The sequence below is a fragment of the Taudactylus pleione genome, unplaced genomic scaffold (assembly GCF_031769625.1).
Source record: "Taudactylus pleione unplaced genomic scaffold, aTauple2 ptg000070l, whole genome shotgun sequence".
NCBI lineage: Eukaryota > Metazoa > Chordata > Amphibia > Anura > Myobatrachidae > Taudactylus > Taudactylus pleione.
In genome coordinates this window covers 16,978,255-16,987,970 of record NW_028284472.1, presented here as the reverse complement: position 1 = coordinate 16,987,970, position 9,716 = coordinate 16,978,255, and the positions used below count along the sequence as shown (strand labels likewise).

At 36.2% G+C, this 9,716-nt stretch overlaps 3 non-coding genes across 3 annotated transcripts; all 3 read right to left on the bottom strand.

Annotated features, from left to right (window-relative positions):
- Positions 1-2,907: 2,907 nt before the first annotated feature.
- Positions 2,908-2,993, bottom strand: TRNAR-UCU (transfer RNA arginine (anticodon UCU)). The gene is given in 2 exon segments: positions 2,908-2,943; positions 2,957-2,993. It is a non-coding gene; the product is annotated as a tRNA-Arg (tRNA).
- Positions 2,994-5,587: 2,594 nt separating this feature from the next.
- TRNAR-UCU (transfer RNA arginine (anticodon UCU)) lies at positions 5,588-5,673 on the bottom strand. Its single transcript is given in 2 exon segments — positions 5,588-5,623; positions 5,637-5,673. It is a non-coding gene; the product is annotated as a tRNA-Arg (tRNA).
- Positions 5,674-8,727: 3,054 nt separating this feature from the next.
- On the bottom strand, positions 8,728-8,813 carry TRNAR-UCU (transfer RNA arginine (anticodon UCU)). Its single transcript is given in 2 exon segments — positions 8,728-8,763; positions 8,777-8,813. It is a non-coding gene; the product is annotated as a tRNA-Arg (tRNA).
- Positions 8,814-9,716: the final 903 nt, after the last annotated feature.

Sequence of the window (9,716 nt, the reverse complement as noted above, 5' to 3'; positions counted from 1 at the left end):
GGACTTTCCAGTCAACAACCGATCATTATATTGTTTATGTAGTATAAGGATCTCCAATCTCCTATCATATTGTTATGAAAAGTTGTATGTGAATCCTAAATATTTGCATTTAAAACTAAAGAACGACTCTGGTGGGACTCAAACCCACAAGCTTTGAATAAGTACAACCAACTAGAAGTCCAATGCGCTATCCATTGCCACAGAGCCCCAGGTGGTTTACGCGCTTGGTTCAACTGTAGCACTTGTAGAATACATAGAGTGGCAAAGGAGTGTCAGATATTTACAATAGTTCTCCCAAATGGAAAAACAGCTATATCTGAGTCTTCCTCTTGCTGATATTTGGTGCAAGTCCTATTTTAAGTATGCGGATTTAGTGACATAATTTGTGGTACACAATTAAGGACTGTAGGGAGACATTTTTTTATGATGTTTTAGAATACATACCCCTCAATCTGAGCAAGGCTAGTTGAGTAGAGACAAAAGTGATTTCGAAACACTAATTACTGGTTTAAAGTAATCTGAAATTACATTGTAACTTGTGATCTTACTTTGAATGGGACTTTCCAGTCAACAACCGATCATTATATTGTTTATGTAGTATAAGGATCTCCAATCTCCAATCATATTGTTATGAAAAGTTGTATGTGAATCCTAAATATTTGCATTTAAAACTAAAGAACGACTCTGGTGGGACTCAAACCCACAACCTTTGAATAAGTACAACCAACTAGAAGTCCGATGCGCTATCCATCGCCACAGAGCCCCAGGCGGTTTACGCACTTGGTTCAACTGTAGCACTTGTAGAATACATAGAGTGGCAAAGGAGTGTCAGATATTTACAATAGTTCTCCCAAATGCAAAAACAGCTATATCTGAGTCTTCCTCTTGCTGATATTTGGTGCAAGTCCTATTTTAAGTATGCAGATTTATTGACATAATTTGTGGTACACAATTAAGGACTGTAGGGATACAGTTTTTTATGATGTTTTAGAATACATACCCCTCAATCTGAGCAAGGCTAGTTGAGCAGAGAGAAAAGTGTTTTCAAAACACCAATTACTGGTTTAAAGGAATCTGAAATTACATTGTAACTTGTGATCTAACTTTGAAAGGGACTTTCCAGTCAAAAACCGATCATTATATTGTTTATGTAGTATAAGGAACTCCAATCTCCAATCATATTGTTATGAAAAGTTGAATGTAAATCCTAAATATTTGCATTTAAAACTTAAGAATGACTCTGGTGGGACTCGAACCCACAACCTTTGAATAACTACAAATAACTAGAAGTCCAATGCGCTATCCATTGCGCCTCAAAACCCCTTGCGGTTTTAGCGCTTGGTTTGACTGTAGCACTTGTAGAATACATAGCTTGGCAAAGGAGTGTCAGATATTTACAATAGTTCTCCCAAATGGAAAAACAGCTATATCTGAGTCTTCCTCTTGCTGATATTTGGTGCAATTCCTATTTTAAGTATGCGGATTTAGTGACATAATTTGTGGTACACAATTAAGGACTGTAGGGAGACATTTTTTTATGATGTTTTAGAATACATACCCCTCAATCTGAGCAAGGCTAGTTGAGTAGAGACAAAAGTGTTTTCAAAACACCAATTACTGAATTAAAGGAATCTGAATTTACATTGTAACTTGAGATCTTACTTTGAAAGGGACTTTCCAGTCAACAACCGATCATTATATTGTTTATGCAGTATAAGGATCTCCAATCTCCAATCATATTGTTATGAAAAGTTGAATGTAAATCCTAAATATTTGCATTTAAAACTTAAGAATGACTCTGGTGGGACTCGAACGCACAACCTTTGAATAACTACAAATAACTAGAAGTCCAATGTGCTATCCATTGCGCCTCAAAACCCCTTGCGGTTTTAGCGCTTGGTTCGACTGTAGCACTTGTAGAATACATAGCTTGGCAAAGGAGTGTCAGATATTTAAAATAGTTCTCCGAAATGGAAAAACAGCTATATCTGAGTCTTCCTCTTGCTGATATTTGGTGCAAGTCCTATTTTAAGTATGCGGATTTAGTGACATAATTTGTGGTACACAATTAAGGACTGTAGGGAGCCATTTTTTTATGATGCTTTAGAATACATACCCCTCAATCTGAGCAAGGCTAGTTGAGTAGAGACAAAAGTGATTTCGAAACACTAATTACTGGTTTAAAGTAATCTGAAATTACATTGTAACTTGTGTTCTTACTTGGAAAGGGACTTTCCAGTCAACAACCGATCATTATATTGTTTATATAGTATAAGGATCTCCAATATCCAATCATATTGTTATGAAAAGTTGTATGTAAATCCTAAATATTTGCATTTAAAACTAAATAACGACTCTGGTGGCACTCAAACCCACAACCTTTGAATAACTACAACCAACTAGAAGTCCAATGCGCTATCCATCGCCACAGAGCCCAAGGCGGTTTATGCGCTTGGTTCAACTGTAGCACTTGTAGAATACATAGAGTGGCAAAGGAGTGTCAGATATTTACAATAGTTCTCCCAAATGCAAAAACAGCTATATCTGAGTCTTCCTCTTGCTGATATTTGGTGCAAGTCCTATTTTAAGTATGCTGATTTATTGACATAATTTGTGGTACACAATTAAGGACTGTAGGGAGACATTTTTTTATGATGTTTTAGAATACATACCCCTCAATCTGAGCAAGGCTAGTTGAGCAGAGAGAAAAGTGTTTTCAAAACACCAATTACTGGTTTAAAGGAATCTGAAATTACATTGTAACTTGTGATCTAACTTTGAAAGGGACATTCCAGTCAAAAACCGATCATTATATTGTTTATGTAGTATAAGGATGTCCAATCTCCAATCATATTGTTATGAAAACTTGAATGTAATTCCTAAATATTTGCATTTAAAACAAAAGAATGACTCTGGGGGGACTCGAACCCACAACCTTTGAATAACTACAACCAACTAGAAGTCCAATGCGCTATCCATTGCGCCACAGAGCCCCTTTCGTTTCTAGCGCTTGGTTCAACTGTAGCACTTGTACAATACATAGCGTGGCAAAGGAGTGTCAGATATTTACAATAGTTCTCCCAAATGGAAAAACAGCTATATCTGAGTCTTCCTCTTGCTGATATTTGGTGCAATTCCTATTTTAAGTATGCGGATTTAGTGACATAATTTGTGGTACACAATTAAGGACTGTAGGGAGACATTTTTTTATGATGTTTTAGAATACATACCCCTCAATCTGAGCAAGGCTAGTTGAGTAGAGACAAAAGTGTTTTCAAAACACCAATTACTGGATTAAAGGAATCTGAATTTACATTGTAACTTGAGATCTTACTTTGAAAGGGACTTTCCAGTCAACAACCGATCATTATATTGTTTATGCAGTATAAGGATCTCCAATCTCCAATCATATTGTTATGAAAAGTTGTATGTAAATCCTAAATATTTGCATTTAAAACTAAAGAACGACTCTGGTGGGACTCAAACCCACAACCTTTAAATAACTACAACCAACTAGAATTCCAATGCGCTATCCATCACCACAAAGCACCAGGCGGTTTACACGCTTGGTTCAACTGTAGCACTTGTAGAATACATAGAGTGGCAAAGGAGTGTCAGATATTTACAATAGTTCTCCCAAATGCAAAAACAGCTATATCTGAGTCTTCCTCTTGATGATATTTGGTGCAAGTCCTATTTTAAGTATGCGGATACAATTTAATTTTTCAAAACACCAATTACTGGTTTAAAGGAATCTGAAATTACATTGTAACTTGTGATCTAACTTTGAAAGGGACTTTCCAGTCAAAAACCGATCATTATATTGTTTATGTAGTATAAGGAACTCCAATCTCCAATCATATTGTTATGAAAAGTTGAATGTAAATCCTAAATATTTGCATTTAAAACTTAAGAATGACTCTGGTGGGACTCGAACCCACAACCTTTGAATAACTACAAATAACTAGAAGTCCAATGCGCTATCCATTGCGCCTCAAAACCCCTTGCGGTTTTAGCGCTTGGTTTGACTGTAGCACTTGTAGAATACATAGCTTGGCAAAGGAGTGTCAGATATTTACAATAGTTCTCCCAAATGGAAAAACAGCTATATCTGAGTCTTCCTCTTGCTGATATTTGGTGCAATTCCTATTTTAAGTATGCGGATTTAGTGACATAATTTGTGGTACACAATTAAGGACTGTAGGGAGACATTTTTTTATGATGTTTTAGAATACATACCCCTCAATCTGAGCAAGGCTAGTTGAGTAGAGACAAAAGTGTTTTCAAAACACCAATTACTGAATTAAAGGAATCTGAATTTACATTGTAACTTGAGATCTTACTTTGAAAGGGACTTTCCAGTCAACAACCGATCATTATATTGTTTATGCAGTATAAGGATCTCCAATCTCCAATCATATTGTTATGAAAAGTTGAATGTAAATCCTAAATATTTGCATTTAAAACTTAAGAATGACTCTGGTGGGACTCAAACCCACAACCTTTGAATAACTACAAATAACTAGAAGTCCAATGCGCTATCCATTGCGCCTCAAAACCCCTTGCGGTTTTAGCGCTTGGTTCGACTGTAGCACTTGTAGAATACATAGCTTGGCAAAGGAGTGTCAGATATTTAAAATAGTTCTCCGAAATGGAAAAACAGCTATATCTGAGTCTTCCTCTTGCTGATATTTGGTGCAAGTCCTATTTTAAGTATGCAGATTTAGTGACATAATTTGTGGTACACAATTAAGGACTGTAGGGAGCCATTTTTTATGATGCTTTAGAATACATACCCCTCAATCTGAGCAAGGCTAGTTGAGTAGAGACAAAAGTGATTTCGAAACACTAATTACTGGTTTAAAGTAATCTGAAATTACATTGTAACTTGTGTTCTTACTTGGAAAGGGACTTTCCAGTCAACAACCGATCATTATATTGTTTATATAGTATAAGGATCTCCAATATCCAATCATATTGTTATGAAAAGTTGTATGTAAATCCTAAATATTTGCATTTAAAACTAAATAACGACTCTGGTGGCACTCAAACCCACAACCTTTGAATAACTACAACCAACTAGAAGTCCAATGCGCTATCCATCGCCACAGAGCCCAAGGCGGTTTACGCGCTTGGTTCAACTTTAGCACTTGTAGAATACATAGAGTGGCAAAGGAGTGTCAGATATTTACAATAGTTCTCCCAAATGCAAAAACAGCTATATCTGAGTCTTCCTCTTGCTGATATTTGGTGCAAGTCCTATTTTAAGTATGCTGATTTATTGACATAATTTGTGGTACACAATTAAGGACTGTAGGGAGACATTTTTTTATGATGTTTTAGAATACATACCCCTCAATCTGAGCAAGGCTAGTTGAGCAGAGAGAAAAGTGTTTTCAAAACACCAATTACTGGTTTAAAGGAATCTGAAATTACATTGTAACTTGTGATCTAACTTTGAAAGGGACATTCCAGTCAAAAACCGATCATTATATTGTTTATGTAGTATAAGGATGTCCAATCTCCAATCATATTGTTATGAAAACTTGAATGTAATTCCTAAATATTTGCATTTAAAACAAAAGAATGACTCTGGGGGGACTCGAACCCACAACCTTTGAATAACTACAACCAACTAGAAGTCCAATGCGCTATCCATTGCGCCACAGAGCCCCTTTCGTTTCTAGCGCTTGGTTCAACTGTAGCACTTGTAGAATACATAGCGTGGCAAAGGAGTGTCAGATATTTACAATAGTTCTCCCAAATGGAAAAACAGCTATATCTGAGTCTTCCTCTTGCTGATATTTGGTGCAATTCCTATTTTAAGTATGCGGATTTAGTGACATAATTTGTGGTACACAATTAAGGACTGTAGGGAGACACTTTTTTATGATGTTTTAGAATACATACCCCTCAATCTGAGCAAGGCTAGTTGAGTAGAGACAAAAGTGTTTTCAAAACACCAATTACTGGATTAAAGGAATCTGAATTTACATTGTAACTTGAGGTCTTACTTTGAAAGGGACTTTCCAGTCAACAACCGATCATTATATTGTTTATGCAGTATAAGGATCTCCAATCTCCAATCATATTGTTATGAAAAGTTGTATGTAAATCCTAAATATTTGCATTTAAAACTAAAGAACGACTCTGGTGGGACTCAAACCCACAACCTTTAAATAACTACAACCAACTAGAATTCCAATGCGCTATCCATCACCACAAAGCACCAGGCGGTTTACACGCTTGGTTCAACTGTAGCACTTGTAGAATACATAGAGTGGCAAAGGAGTGTCAGATATTTACAATAGTTCTCCCAAATGCAAAAACAGCTATATCTGAGTCTTCCTCTTGATGATATTTGGTGCAAGTCCTATTTTAAGTATGCGGATACAATTTAATTTTTCAAAACACCAATTACTGGTTTAAAGGAATCTGAAATTACATTGTAACTTGTGATCTAACTTCGAAAGGGACTTTCCAGTCAACAACCGATCATTATATTGTTTATGTAGTATTAGGATCTCCTATCTCCAATCATATTGTTAGGAAAAGTTGAATGTAAATCCTAAATATTTGCATTTAAAACTAAAGAACGACTAAGGTGGGACTCGAACCCACAACCTTTGAATAACTACAACCAACTAGACGACCAATGCGCTATCCATTGGGCCACAGAGCCCCTGGCAGTTTAAGGTCTTGGTTCGACTGTAGCACTTGTAGATTACATAGAGTGGCAAAGGAGTGTCAGATATTTACAATAGTTCTCCCAAATGCAAAAACAGCTATATCTGAGTCTTCCTCTTGCTAATATTTGGTGCAAGTCCTATTTTAAGTATGCGGATACAATGTAATTTTTCAAAACACCAATTACTGGTTTAAAGGAATCTGAAATTACATTGTAACTTGTGATCTAACTTCGAAAGGGACTTTCCAGTCAACAACCGATCATTATATTGTTTATGTAGTATAAGGATCTCCAATCTCCAATCATATTGTTATGAAAAGTTGTATGTAAATCCTAAATATTTGCATTTAAAACTAAAGAACGACTCTGGTGGGACTCAAGCCCACAACTTTTGAATAACTACAACCAACTAGAAGTCAAACGCGCGATCCATTGCGCCACCACGCCCCTGGCAGTTTAAGCGCTTGGTTCGACTGTAGCACTTGTAGAATACATAGAGTGGCAAAGGAGTGTCAGATATTTACAATAGTTCTCCCAAATGCAAAAACAGCTATATCTGAGTCTTCCTCTTGCTGATATTTTGTGCAAGTCCTATTTTAAGTATGCGGATTTAGTGACATAATTTGTGGTACACAATTAAGGACAGTAGGGAGACATTTTTTTAAGATATTTTAGAATACATACCACTCATTCTGAGGAAGGCTAGTTGAGTAGAGACAAAAGTGTTTTCAAAACACCAATTACTGGTTTAAAGGAATCTGAAATTACATTGTAACTTGTAATCTAACTTTGAAAGGGACTTTCCAGTCAATAACCGATCATCATATTGTTTATGTACTACCTGTATTAGGATGTCCAATCTCCAATCATATTGTTATGAAAAGTTGAATGTAAATCATAAATATTTGCATTTAAAACTAAAGAACGACCCTGGAAGGACTCGAACCCACAACTTTTGAATAACTACAACCAACTAGAAGTCCAATGCGCTATCCATTGCACCACAGAGCCCCTGGCTGTTTTAGCGCTTGGTTCGACTGTAGCACTTGTAGAATACATCGAGTGGCAAAGGAGTGTCAGAAATTTACAATAGTTCTCCCAAATGCAAAAATAGCTATATCTGAGTCTTCCTCTTGCTGATATTTGGTGCAAGTCCTATTTTAAGTATGCGGATTTAGTGACATAATTTGTGGTCCACAATTAAGGACTGTAGGGAGACATTTTTTTATGATGTTTTAGAATACATACCCCTCAATCTGAGCAAGGCTTGTTGAGTAGAGACAAAAGTGTTTTCAAAACACCAATTACTGGTTTAAAGTAATCTGAAATTACATTGTAACTTGTGATCTTACTTTGAATGGGACTTTCCAGTCAACAACCGATCATTATATTGTTTATGTAGTATAAGGATCTCCAATCTCCTATCATATTGTTATGAAAAGTTGTATGTGAATCCTAAATATTTGCATTTAAAACTAAAGAACGACTCTGGTGGGACTCAAACCCACAACCTTTGAATAAGTACAACCAACTAGAAGTCCGATGCGCTATCCATCACCACAGAGCCCCAGGTGGTTTACGCACTTGGTTCAACTGTAGCACTTGTAGAATACATAGAGTGGCAAAGGAGTGTCAGATATTTACAATAGTTCTCCCAAATGCAAAAACAGCTATATCTGAGTCTTCCTCTTGCTGATATTTGGTGCAAGTCCTATTTTAAGTATGCAGATTTATTGACATAATTTGTGGTACACAATTAAGGACTGTAGGGAGACAGTTTTTTATGATGTTTTAGAATACATACCCCTCAATCTGAGCAAGGCTAGTTGAGCAGAGAGAAAAGTGTTTTCAAAACACCAATTACTGGTTTAAAGGAATCTGAAATTACATTGTAACTTGTGATCTAACTTTGAAAGGGACTTTCCAGTCAAAAACCGATCATTATATTGTTTATGTAGTATAAGGAACTCCAATCTCCAATCATATTGTTATGAAAAGTTGAATGTAAATCCTAAATATTTGCATTTAAAACTAAAGAATGACTCTGGTGGGACTCGAACCCACAACCTTTGAATAACTACAACCAACTAGAAGTCCAATGCGCTATCCATTGCACCACAGAGCCCCTGGCTGTTTTAGCGCTTGGTTCGACTGTAGCACTTGTAGAATACATAGCGTGGCAAAGGAGTGTCAGATATTTACAATAGTTCTCCCAAATGGAAAAACAGCTATATCTGAGTCTTCCTCTTGCTGATATTTGGTGCAAGTCCTATTTTAAGTATGCGGATTTAGTGACATAATTTGTGGTACACAATTAAGGACTGTAGGGATACATTTTTTTATGATGTTTTAGAATACATACCCCTCAATCTGAGCAAGGCTAGTTGAGTAGAGACAAAAGTGATTTCGAAACACTAATTACTGGTTTAAAGTAATCTGAAATTACATTGTAACTTGTGATCTTACTTTGAATGGGACTTTCCAGTCAACAACCGATCATTATATTGTTCATGTAGTATAAGGATCTCCAATCTCCAATCATATTGTTATGAAAAGTTGTATGTGAATCCTAAATATTTGCATTTAAAACTAAAGAACGACTCTGGTGGGACTCAAACCCAAAAGCTTTGAATAAGTACAACCAACTAGAAGTCCAATGCGCTATCCATTGCCACAGAGCCCCAGGCGGTTTATGCGCTTGGTTCAACTGTAGCACTTGTAGAATACATAGAGTGGCAAAGGAGTGTCAGATATTTACAATAGTTCTCCCAAATGGAAAAACAGCTATATCTGAGTCTTCCTCTTGCTGATATTTGGTGCAAGTCCTATTTTAAGTATGCAGATTTAGTGACATAATTTGTGGTACACAATTAAGGACTGTAGGGAGACATTTTTTTATGATGTTTTAGAATACATACCCCTCAATCTGAGCAAGGCTAGTTGAGTAGAGACAAAAGTGATTTCAAAACACTAATTACTGGTTTAAAGTAATCTGAAATTACATTGTAACTTGTGATCTTACTTTGAG